At 37.3% G+C, this 12,154-nt stretch overlaps 2 protein-coding genes across 3 annotated transcripts in view; one reads left to right on the forward strand and one right to left on the reverse strand.

The window, feature by feature from the left end:
* AVEN (apoptosis and caspase activation inhibitor) overlaps positions 1 to 12,154 on the reverse strand; it is a 415,433-nt gene that overhangs the window by 273,580 nt on the left and 129,699 nt on the right. The window lies entirely within an intron of this gene.
* The window catches only part of CHRM5 (cholinergic receptor muscarinic 5), a 173,636-nt gene that overhangs the window by 1,247 nt on the left and 160,235 nt on the right, over positions 1 to 12,154 (forward strand). The gene's annotated exons all lie outside the window — the stretch shown is intronic.

Here is a 12,154-nt window from a genome sequence, read left to right on the forward strand (position 1 = left end):
CCAAGAACTATCCCAGCAGATGGCACAAACAGGGACTAAATGACTGAGGTCTTATCTTCCCATACCAATACTGTATATCTGGTTAGAGGTGAAAGTGCTGTAGTGATTTATTATGGGACTCCTTCACTACAAATGCATCAAGGTGACAACATGGCTACTGCCCTAAGTTATAATACAGCAGAGACCTGGCTGGTAGAAGAAGAATTGCTTAATAGTTCAATCAGAAGGATTGGCAAAGTGTCGACCTAATCCAGAATGCTGGAAAAAAAATATTCATCCATCACAGAATAATTACTAAGGTGTAGCGTAGATACAAAGTCTTTCATAGTATAGTCTCATATTATACGTACTATAGGATCTCCTCCAAGTTAGAAATCTGTAGTCGGTGCATTGAGAGGAAGGAGAGCCGGTCAGCGGAGTGTTTTACTCAATCTGGACGCCGGGGCGTTCATGCTTTTGGCTTGTTAACCGGAGACTTTCCTTCTCCATTTAAATTTTAATGAAGATTTAAAAGCATTGAGGCAGAGGCTGCCAGCTCCGGGGTGATGCCATTCCTATAGATGTGCGGCACTGCACTCGGGCAAGGATTACAATCCGACCCCAGAGGGGCTTCCCAGGAGAATATGCTCATGACGTTACATGATCTACATGCCAGGCAGCTCCGTGTTCACCTACCGTGTGCATATTCTATGTCTTACACACGAGGAATTTATGCAGATGCTCGTAACGTCATGCACATATTCCAGTTTATTTTACGTACTGTGGTTTATCGTTTCAATTCTGATATAAATGGAGTTTGACAGTAAATGCTTTGATGCTGATAGATGCTATATGGCTTGTCTATTGGGATACAGATGTAGTAGACGGAGATTGTCAGATGTAGCGGATTTGAGTTTATCATTTGGAGCAACTCATTTTAATATCATATTAGTTTTACACAGGACTGCAGGTAAACCTATAGGGTTAGCTCAGAGTTATCAAGATGCAACCTCAAATGACAAATGTAACTCTACTATATCCGTATACTACGTAAAAGCTGCAATCTTTGTTATTCTACTATAAATACCAGCACCAAGGCAAAGTGGTTCGTCTTGGGTGATAGATGGTGGCTGCGAAGTGTCATCAATGGATGAAGGACATTAATCCAAGAGACCTGGTATCTGATCATGTAAAGTCTGGTTTTTAAGTTCAAATGTTCTCATTCGGGATAACAATTTTTAGGCGTGAGAAATATTGAGGGAACGAAGCTGTGGAGTAACAACCAGGAGCCGATATGGATAGAGCTTCAAAAGCAAAATGCCAATTCATCAGGATTAGATGTAGGTTACTAGCACTATAAAATGAACATGCTAGATTACCCAGATTATGTCTGGGGTTATAAAATATTGTACTTCACACACATGGGTCGCTGTATTCTACAATTATCAACTACAGAATGAGTCTTTTATCTCTTTCAGGCATTGTGATAAATCTGGTTTTCCGGCAGTCCTATGTAAAAGGACAGATAACATATCGTGATATCACACCACATTGTGCCGAATTACAAACTGAGCTGGAAATCAACAGTTTATAATCTAATAAAGAAATAATACCTGACCTCCACAATATAATATTCTAGTCTTATCCCTTTCACTGCTGGAGAAGATTCAATAATCAATGTCAAGCAGTAAAGGTTAGGCACTGCCCTACAGACATCTCTACTCATGTGTGAACCTGTTGCTGTGATGCTCTTTTCAGACCGTCGCTCCACTGCAGATGTTGGTTAGGAGTTAATAAATGTTTTATGTGATGTCACATCTATAAGGCCTGGGCTTTTCAATTTATTCTACCTCAAAATATATATAAAGGTTTTATTTTTCACTGCAATTCATGTTGTCAAGGAAAAAAAAAAGATACGGTTACAAGTCAATGCTTCACACGATAACCTGCTTTCCCTAATAGGAAAGTGATCTTTAAAGGATATGTACACCATTGAAATAGACATTTTTATTTAAAAACAAAAACAAAAAACTAAGTGTGTTTTGTACAAAATTCTAAATTTTATTAAAAATGTTTACTTTTTGAGATACAGCTGCTCTATATTCTGTATACAGAGCGGCTGTCTCCTGCGCTGTGACCTGAATCTGTCAGGTCTGCGGGACTGACTTGTTCAGTGAAAGCAGGTCAGGCTTGTCTCGGACATGCAGGATACACCGGTTATCGATCGCATCTAAGGGTATGTTCACACGTAGAGTCAAAAACGTCTCAAAATACGGAGCTGTTTTCAAGAGAAAACAGCTCCTGATTTTCAGACTTTTTTACGGCCGTTTTTGGAGCTTTTTTTTGATAGAATCTATGGAAAACGGCTCCAAAAACGTCCCAAGAAGTATCCTGCACTTCTTTTTCGTGGCCAGTTTTTTACGCGTAAAAAATGCTCCGTCGGAACAGAATGCAGTTTTCCCATTGAAATCAATAGGCAGATGTTTGGAGGCTAGAAATATAGCTCCAAAAACATCTGAAAAAAACGTTTTCAGCTTCAAAAATGCCTGAAAATCAGAGGCTGTTTTCTCTGAAAACAGCTCCATCATTTTATGCCGATTTTGACTTTGCATGAGAACATACCCTCATACTTAGTTTTTAACAGGTCCGCTTTTTTACCTTTATCTTTTTCTTGCTTTCATTTTTAGTTTGCGCTTGTGCCAAAGAAAACGGATCCGTTAAACATAATTCATAAATTATACAAACGGATGTCACATTAGTTTGTATCCGTCATCCATTGACTTCAATGTGAAAAAAAAAACCCAGAAAGGACCTTTCCGTCAGGTTTCAGTAAAAAAAATGGAAACCTGACAGAACGGAGCACAACTGATGTAAAAACAAAACCCATTGAAATCAATGGGGTTTTTTTTTACTGAAAAGTTTACTTCTGTGCTTGTGGTCCCTCTGACGGATCCGCTAGTATGAAAGGCACTACGCATTATGAACTTAGATGTGATCGATCACAACTCGATCCTGTGAGAGACCCAGGACCCGCTGACACTAAACCCGTCAGTGCCGCTGACCTAACGCATACAGGATTCAGCTGCTCTGTATACAGAGTACAAAGCAGCTGTATCTGTAAAGGTAAAAATATTTTTTAATAAAAAGTATTTACAAAGTCTAAGGTCTAAAAATGTCTAAGGTGGCATAGCCTTTAACAAGCATTTCCAAGTAAAATAAAACAAAATCACCTGAACTGCCTGTTCTGCCATGTTCTTAAAAACTATATACAGTCATTTTTTAGTTATAGCAATTTTAAGGGAACTGAAAACCTCTATAATAAAAGGTCTATTGGCCCAAAAAGTACAAAAATAAACTTTAAAGGGGTTTTTCCATCAGGGACATTTATGACATTTCCACAGGATAGGTTAAAAATGTTCCTAATGGGAAAATCCCTTTAAGGCTAGGTTTACAGGTAGCGGATTTGCTGCAGATTCTGCAGGTTAAAAAAATAATAATAAAGAATATACTCACCTCTGTCTTTAATCACAGGCTGCAGCAGTCACATGTGATGAAATGTCATCGCAGGAGACCACCTAGACACAGAGCAGCTGGAAGAGTAGGACTGTGTTGCTATAGCAACACCAGAAGTGGTGAATTTACCCCCTTTTTTTTTTGTCATTTTCCGTATCGGTCAATCCGGCCGAATATACGCAACAAATTAATGTAACATTTGGTGTGAAAATTTGGAAATACTTCCATGTGTGTTCTAGGTTGGACACCCTGCAGACTTTTCTGCAATGTATCTGACCTTTGTGAACATACTCTGCCACATATATTTCCTCCCGATCCCACATCGCAGCTCGCCAGGTCCCCTGACTTTGCACTAACTGGGGCAGATTAAACTAATCAAATTGAGCAAGAATTCTTGCACACATGCCATGTGCCACATTTATAAAAAGTGTAGCCACATACAGACATTAACGTTAATCAAGTGTCCTGATAATGAATATACATGATCATCCAGCCTGGACGTCATGTGTATTCAGAATCCTGACACTTCTGAATCTTTTCTGTGAGATTTCCAGCAAGGGAAACAAAATCTCGTTTACCTCGTAATCTCGCGAGGTTGGAGGTCATGTATATTCATTATCAGGACACTTGATTAACGTTAATATCTGTGTATGCGGCTGCACATCGTGTTCTAGTAAGAACGCGATGCTGCTGTGTAAATGAATGGAGAGGAGTGCATGACTCCGATTGGTCAGCGTCATACACTCCTCTGTACAACGCCCACTTGGTCAAAAGTAAAAACACGCCCACTTGGGCATTAAGAAACTCATTAGCATAAACCAAAATCGCTAATAAAGTGGTAAAAATAGATCGTTTTTTTTAAATAAAAAGCATTACTGTCACCTACATTATAGCGCCCATCTCCTTATGTAGGCGATAGGGCACTTATAATGTGGTGACAGAGTCTCTTTAAGACGGTATTCCACATTGACTTTTTGTTTTTGGGACTGGAAAACCCCTCTAATTCTCTTGTTCCAAGTCTGATAAGTAATAATGGCAGCCATTGCAACTTTTATAGATGTTGTCAACAAACTTTCCCAAATTTATGAATGGCAAGTCGTCACTGCATAAGCGGAGTTACAACACTTATGGATATTGGCTATTATCCAGCTGTCTCGGAAACTGGGGACGATCCGCAGCAGAAGACTGTTGCAGGCAGGTGGACCATACTTAAAAAATCTCCTCCACGTGCTGCTGAATATTTTTCACACAGAAATCAGAGCACGCTGAGGACTCTCAAATGCTCATTCTGTTCACTGCAGATTTCATTGATTTCAATGCAGAAGGGGTGAAATCCGCATGTAACCCTTGCAAATTTTGCTACAGTAAAGTTGCGTAAATGCTGCAAAAATCCGGAACAATTCCGCTACATGTTCATGTTCACAGCCTTACAGAAGAGGACAGCTCAAGGATCTGCTGGTTTTAGTTCTTACTTTTAGAAAGCACCCTCAATCTTGTGATCATTTCCACACTGTCCCCGTTATTTTAATAATAGTGGAATCTAAAACTAAAGTCATTGAATATTTGAAGCAAGCTGTAATTGTATAATGTACAGGCAGTAGTTGAGGTTCTAGTGTGGATTCACACATCGCGTAATTGTTGCGGAATATCATTTGCGGAGTCCGCACCGAAATTCCATAAGAAAGTAAAGTACAATGTTTGTAAGTGAGGTTTAAAAAAAAAAAGCCTTTCACTCACAGAATAAAAAAAAAATCGGCCACGGATTGTAGGCATGCCACAGGGGTAATGTTTTAGGCTTTACAGAAAAATAAAAGTGCATGGTGGATAAAAAATGACCTGTCTCGTCTGTTTTAATAAATGGTTACATTTACCATAAAACAACAACTTTGGAGCATCTTTTCTCACGTTGTGGCGTTCATCTCTTATTACTCCTATTTATTCATATATTTCTAGAAGGAATAACAGATAAATGATAATGCAGATGTCTAAGAAAATGTGTTTCAGAATGGCTATTTCAAGAAGTCACTGAGGCTCTGTTCATATCTGCGTTCCTGGTTCTGCTCCGTCATAGGACCAGGACAATGAGAATACAGAAAGTGGCAGATACGTTGCATGACGGAAACCAACAGTGCCCGACAGAACCCATTGACTTTATGGGTTTCGTCAGGTTTCCATAATTTTGACAGATAACAGGGCAGCCTCCGATGCAGATGTGAATAGGGCCTAAAACAGACATATCAGGAGAGCCGACAGGTCCTCTTTAATACACATGCGGTGTATAGAAATATTACAATAATACACAGGCAGTGTATGATCATTTTTTAATACAAAAGCAGTGTATAAAGGTTGTATAATATACAGGCAATGTATGAAGGTTGTATAATATACAGGCAGTGTATGAAGGTCGTATAATATACAGGCAATGTATGAAGGTTGTATAATATACAGGCAGTGTAGGAAGGTTGTATAATATACAGGCAGTGTAGGAAGGTTGTATAATATACAGGCAGTGTATGAAGGTTGTATAATATACAGGCAGTGTAGGAAGGTTGTATAATATACAGGCAGTGTATGAAGGTTGTATAATATACAGGCAGTGTATGAAGGTTGTATAATATACAGGCAATGTATGAAGGTTGTATAATATACAGGCAGTGTATGAAGGTTGTATAATATACAGGCAGTGTATAATGGTTATATAATATACAGGCAATGTATGAAGGTTGTATAATATACAGGCAATGTATGAAGGTTGTATAATATACAGGCAGTGTATGAAGGTTGTATAAAATACAGGCACTGTATGAAGGTTGTATAATATACAGGCAATGTATGAAGGTTGTATAATATACAGGCAGTGTATGAAGGTTGTATAATATACAGGCAATGTATGAAGGTTGTATAATAAACAGGCAGTGTATGAAGGTTATATAATATACAGGCAGTGTATGAAGGTTGTATAATATACAGGCAGTGTATGAAGGTTGTATAATATACAGGCAGTGTATGAAGGTTGTATAATATACAGGCAATGTATGAAGGTTGTATAATATACAGGCAATGTATGAAGGTTGTATAATATACAGGCAATGTATGAAGGTTGTATAATATACAGGCAATGTATGAAGGTTGTATAATATACAGGCAATGTATGAAGGTTGTATAATATACAGGCAGTGTATGAAGGTTGTATAATATACAGGCAATGTATGAAGGTTGTATAATAAACAGGCAGTGTATAATGGTTATATAATATACAGGCAGTGTATAATGGTTATATAATATACAGGCAGTGTATGAAGGTTGTATAATATACAGGCAGTGTATGAAGGTTGTATAATATACAGGCAGTGTATGAAGGTTGTATAATATACAGGCAGTGTATGAAGGTTGTATAATATACAGGCAGTGTATGAAGGTTGTATAATATACTGGCAGTGTATGAAGGGTGTATAATAAACAGGCAGTGTATAATGGTTATATAATATACAGGCAGTGTATAATGGTTATATAATATACAGGCAGTGTATGAAGGTTGTATAATATACAGGCAGTGTATGAAGGTTGTATAATATACAGGCAGTGTATGAAGGTTGTATAATATACAGGCAGTGTATGAAGGTTGTATAATATACAGGCAGTGTATGAAGGTTGTATAATATACTGGCAGTGTATGAAGGGTGTATAATAAACAGGCAGTGTATAATGGTTATATAATATACAGGCAGTGTATAATGGTTATATAATATACAGGCAGTGTATGAAGGTTGTATAATATACAGGCAGTGTATGAAGGGTGTATAATAAACAGGCAGTGTATAATGGTTATATAATATACAGGCAGTGTATAATGGTTATATAATATACAGGCAGTGTATGAAGGTTGTATAATATACAGGCAGTGTATAATGGTTATATAATATACAGGCAGTGTATAAGGGTTATATAATATACAGGCAGTGTATAATGGTTATATAATATACAGGCAGTGTATAATGGTTATATAATATACAGGCAGTGTATAATGGTTATATAATATACAGGCAGTGTATAATGGTTATATAATATACAGGCAGTGTATAATGGTTATATAATATACAGGCAGTGTATAATGGTTATATAATATACAGGCAGTGTATAATGGTTATATAATATACAGGCAGTGTATAATGGTTATATAATATACAGGCAGTGTATAATGGTTATATAATATACAGGCAGTGTATAATGGTTATATAATATACAGGCAGTGTATAATGGTTATATAATATACAGGCAGTGTATAATGGTTATATAATATACAGGCAGTGTATAATGGTTATATAATATACAGGCAGTGTATAATGGTTATATAATATACAGGCAGTGTATAATGGTTATATAATATACAGGCAGTGTATAATGGTTATATAATATACAGGCAGTGTATAATGGTTATATAATATACAGGCAGTGTATAATGGTTATATAATATACAGGCAGTGTACAGGCTTTTATATTACACAGGTAGTTTATGATCATTCTATAATACACCGGGAGTATTCGAGGTCTAATGAAAGGTCGGTGGTATATAACGGCTTTATAATATAAAAGGGCAGAGTATGGGGTTTTATAATACATAGGCAGTGTATGAAGGTCCGAAAAGAAATGAAATAGATATGGCACAAGTAAACCGCTAAGCATCATGGGACAGACACCCAGTAATTCAGACATGGGACACAATGAATGGACATTTTCTATTTGTTTTACCAAATAAACCCAATCCGAATCCAGGATTAGTAAGAACTCGTCTTTCATTACTATAGACAGCTTGTTATTCTAGGTTAGTGGTACTTTTATTAGGCAGCAAACACCTCTGTAGACAAACAAAACTGCATCTTAATAGCATTGCTGGAATTTCGTTTTAATGGCGGAATTTCACCTTACGGGAAGATACAGATATTGGATATTTTTTTTATGTCCAGACAGATACATTAAGACAGAATATCTCCAATCAACCAGGAAATTATTTGCCGTCTCAGTCTTTTCTTACAATGTATTAAGAGATAACGTAAGCTGGCAATACACGTAAATGATTGTGACAAAATCTCTGTACCGATGATGTCCGATTGGGTCAACCTGCAAATTGCTGCTGTTGTTACTCGTCAAAAAATCCAGAGAATGGCCATCGTTGTACAGCCAAAAAGTCTGTCCGTACTCCTTGCTACACTGCGATACTATAGTATGAATTGATGCAAAGAAAAAAAGAGCAGACATACTAGGATCATAGCAAAGTGCTTGAGGTCCAATGTGATTCAGCTCCCGGGGGAAAGCTACAATCCCATCATATACATTGTACTGTCATATTATACTAGGCAAAAGTGGTGACATCTGAAATCCGTTTTAACATTTATCCCCCGGAGGTGCGATTATTTTCAGTGGGTGTTTCACTGCCATCCCCGCTGCCGGCTTTCTGTCCTGGCATTCTGATGGCTGCACAATATGGGAACACAGACAAGGAACAAGTCACAAACACAATTCATCAGAACTTTGCAATTGTCACATGCAATTTCCTGGGACTGTGGAGAAACTGGTGGATGTGTGTAGAAGTTTGCCAGTCATTTACCTCCGCTGTCTGACAAACAGTCAGGCTTATTCGGTCATTGCCTGTGGCTGCCAAGTAAAATCTAATCATACTATCGGAGTGATACTTTAGATACAAGCCAGCAGGACGAAGAAAAGGAAAATGCATTCATAATGCATTTGGTTTTGGAGCGAGGCAAACTGGGCTATTGTTTACTAGTCCCCACCTAACGGGAAAGCCAGGACCGAACTAAAACCATCCAGTATTTTTTAGCGTGTATAGAGGTATTATTTGGGAAATAAATTGTTGTCTTACGTAACCTCTTTAAAGGAGTATTATTTAGAGACTGCATATTATTTGGGCACTATATAGCGGTATTATGTGGGCTGTACATGGCAGTATTATCTTGAAACGATATAGTGGTATGGCAGCATTATCTGAGCTGGAATTATGAGGTGTATAAAAATGGCAATCTGGGGGCCCCTACTTTGCGTGTTGCCCAGGGCCCCATTTTATATATAACTAGCCGCTACATACAAAACATTCATAGAGAAAAATATTAACTCTTGGGTTCCACAGTACCAGCCGAATCGAACTAAGCCAAAATGGCAAGTTTTATTTTGATGTGCAGATTCTGGATCAGCTGAACAAGCAGGGGGCTTGGACAGTGAGTGGAAATACTCTGTGGAAAGATACATGGTATATGGATGTATCACTAGAGATAGCCACAGAGTAACAACTTTACTTTTACACTTAGTGGTTCCGTAACCCCCATAGTATTATTTATAGTTCCCCAAGCCACATTTTTTTCTTAGTGTTATGCCCTTAATTGCTGGAACCCACTTTAGGGCAATTTATCACTACGACTATAGTATAATTTCAATCAGTTTCGGGCCCATATTAAATACAAATTTTTAAATACTGGCAAAGATAGTCTGGTCCCTTTTTCCTCTCTTCTTCCTCTCTATCTTCCTTGTAAATATAGCCACAGCATAGAAAACCAACTGGAACCAAACTCCTACGTTCCCACATAAGTATCTAGCCACCCAGTAGGATGAATAAAAAAAAACAAAACAATGCTTCCGTTATATATTATTCGACATAGTAATGAATATTTGATGTCTGCACGCCTCAGCCTTTGGGTTAATATACTTTACAGGGTATAGATACAGCAGGAATAATATATTTTGGGTAATATTGGGGGGTTCTTTATTGAAGAGCAAAAGCGTGCTTTGGTGTAGGAATCGGTTAAGGGAGTATTTAATTATTTTTTTTTATATACCCCAAATGGATTATTTTGGGTTTTGCAGAATCGAGGGGTGTTTTTTTGTTCTTTTCCTTTTTTTTTTTTTATATATTTGAATGTCAACTAAAATATTAACCTGGAAAGTGAGGAGACTAGCAGGCAAATTTAAACGTTTGGCAGTCTTTCATCTAATCTCAACTCACTTACCCTCTAACATATGTCTACAAGTATCGCATCTGGCAGAAGACACATTGCATTATATAAAAAAAGAAGTCGGTCGCACAAAATATTCACATCATTCTATTGGTGTTTGCATCCTGATTCAATTTGCGCTATTTTCACAAAAAGTTGATACACAAGGCCAGTATCTATTTTTGGACGGGAGAATAATGGTTTAACAAGGTAACTTGCAAAAATTTATATTCCTCTCCCATATAACTCGGAGGTGGGGATCAAGCTACCCCAGTTCTGGATGGATAATAATAACTGTCCTATGTTGGGGATGACTACACCACTGTGTTGGATCCTTTATTGGATAGATGGAACTGGCTTTCTATATTTAAAGTTAATGTCCATTCTGCCTTTACTCAATTAATAACCACATTTTTTTAATCAAAAAGTACACAAAAAAAAAAGTGTCCTGGTATTCTAAAACTCCCATTACATTCTCCCGTATAGATATGCCCCTGGTAGATCAGGGTAGTGCACAGTTGCTTAGTAGAGTTGAATACACAAGAGGCATTTCTGACCCATTGAAATTGGGTATCTTAGCAAATTCTATTTTAAAAAGATTCCAGTTAAGTCCTGCTTGGCAGGATATTATTGATGCAAAAGGAAAGGACTGTAACTTAATTTTCCTTTCAAATGATTAATGGGTCCTCAAGAGAATCCATAGTATGGGATACAGCAGCAAAGGCCTATTTAAGGAGGATTTTCCTGGGATAAGAGACTGAAGTCAAGAGGAAAAAGAGGAAGGATCAATCATCTGTTCAGGTAAAACTCCAAGAAGCGGAGAACAGATATTTGTAGAATATCTATAGGGTACACGGCAGCTGGAAGAATGCTGCAGGATCGTTTGTACATCCTTCTAAAATTTGTAGCATATTTCAATTCCCTGTATATTTCAAGGGCAATGTACTCCAATATGGAATTTGATAACTATTTGAAAATAGTTCCGTTTTCATTTTTATCCACTGATCAGAGAAATGTATTCAATTACCCAATTTCCCTGCAGGAATTGAAAAATGGATTAAAGGCCAGACTGATATAAACGTCCTCTGGAATTGATGGGATTCCCTTGGAGCGTGATAGGGAATATTCGGATATACTTCTTACGCAATTGTTACAAACGTAATAAACATAATTTCTGCCCTGACGAGGGGACCCTGTCGGGGTCTATGACGGAGGCATTGATTGTTCTTATTTTGAAGCAGGATAAAAAATCCCCTTTTCGCAGAGTAATAAAGAACCTCTCTGCTTGATAAACGTTCATATAAAATGATTGGTTAGGGATTGTTGGTTATTGTACCATATGATGTAGTGGTAAACTGGTAAAAAAATATTTGTGGGGTGGAATAGGGAAAAAAAAACTGTGAATCCTCAATCTTTTTTTTATTTATTTTTTTACGGCGTTCACCGTGTGGTAAAAATGGCATGTTAACTTTACTCTGAGGGTCAATACGATTACGGTGATACCAAACTTATATAGTTTTATTTATGTTTTACTACTTTTACAAGGAAAAAAATGATTATTAAAAATAAAATTTGTGTTTTGTTGCCATATTCTGAGAGCCATTATTTTTCTGTCGATTCAGCAGTATCAGGGCTTCTTTTTTGCTGGACGAGCTGTAGTT

The sequence above is a fragment of the Rhinoderma darwinii genome, chromosome 12 (genome assembly GCF_050947455.1).
Source record: "Rhinoderma darwinii isolate aRhiDar2 chromosome 12, aRhiDar2.hap1, whole genome shotgun sequence".
NCBI classification, from domain to species: Eukaryota; Metazoa; Chordata; class Amphibia; order Anura; family Rhinodermatidae; genus Rhinoderma; species Rhinoderma darwinii.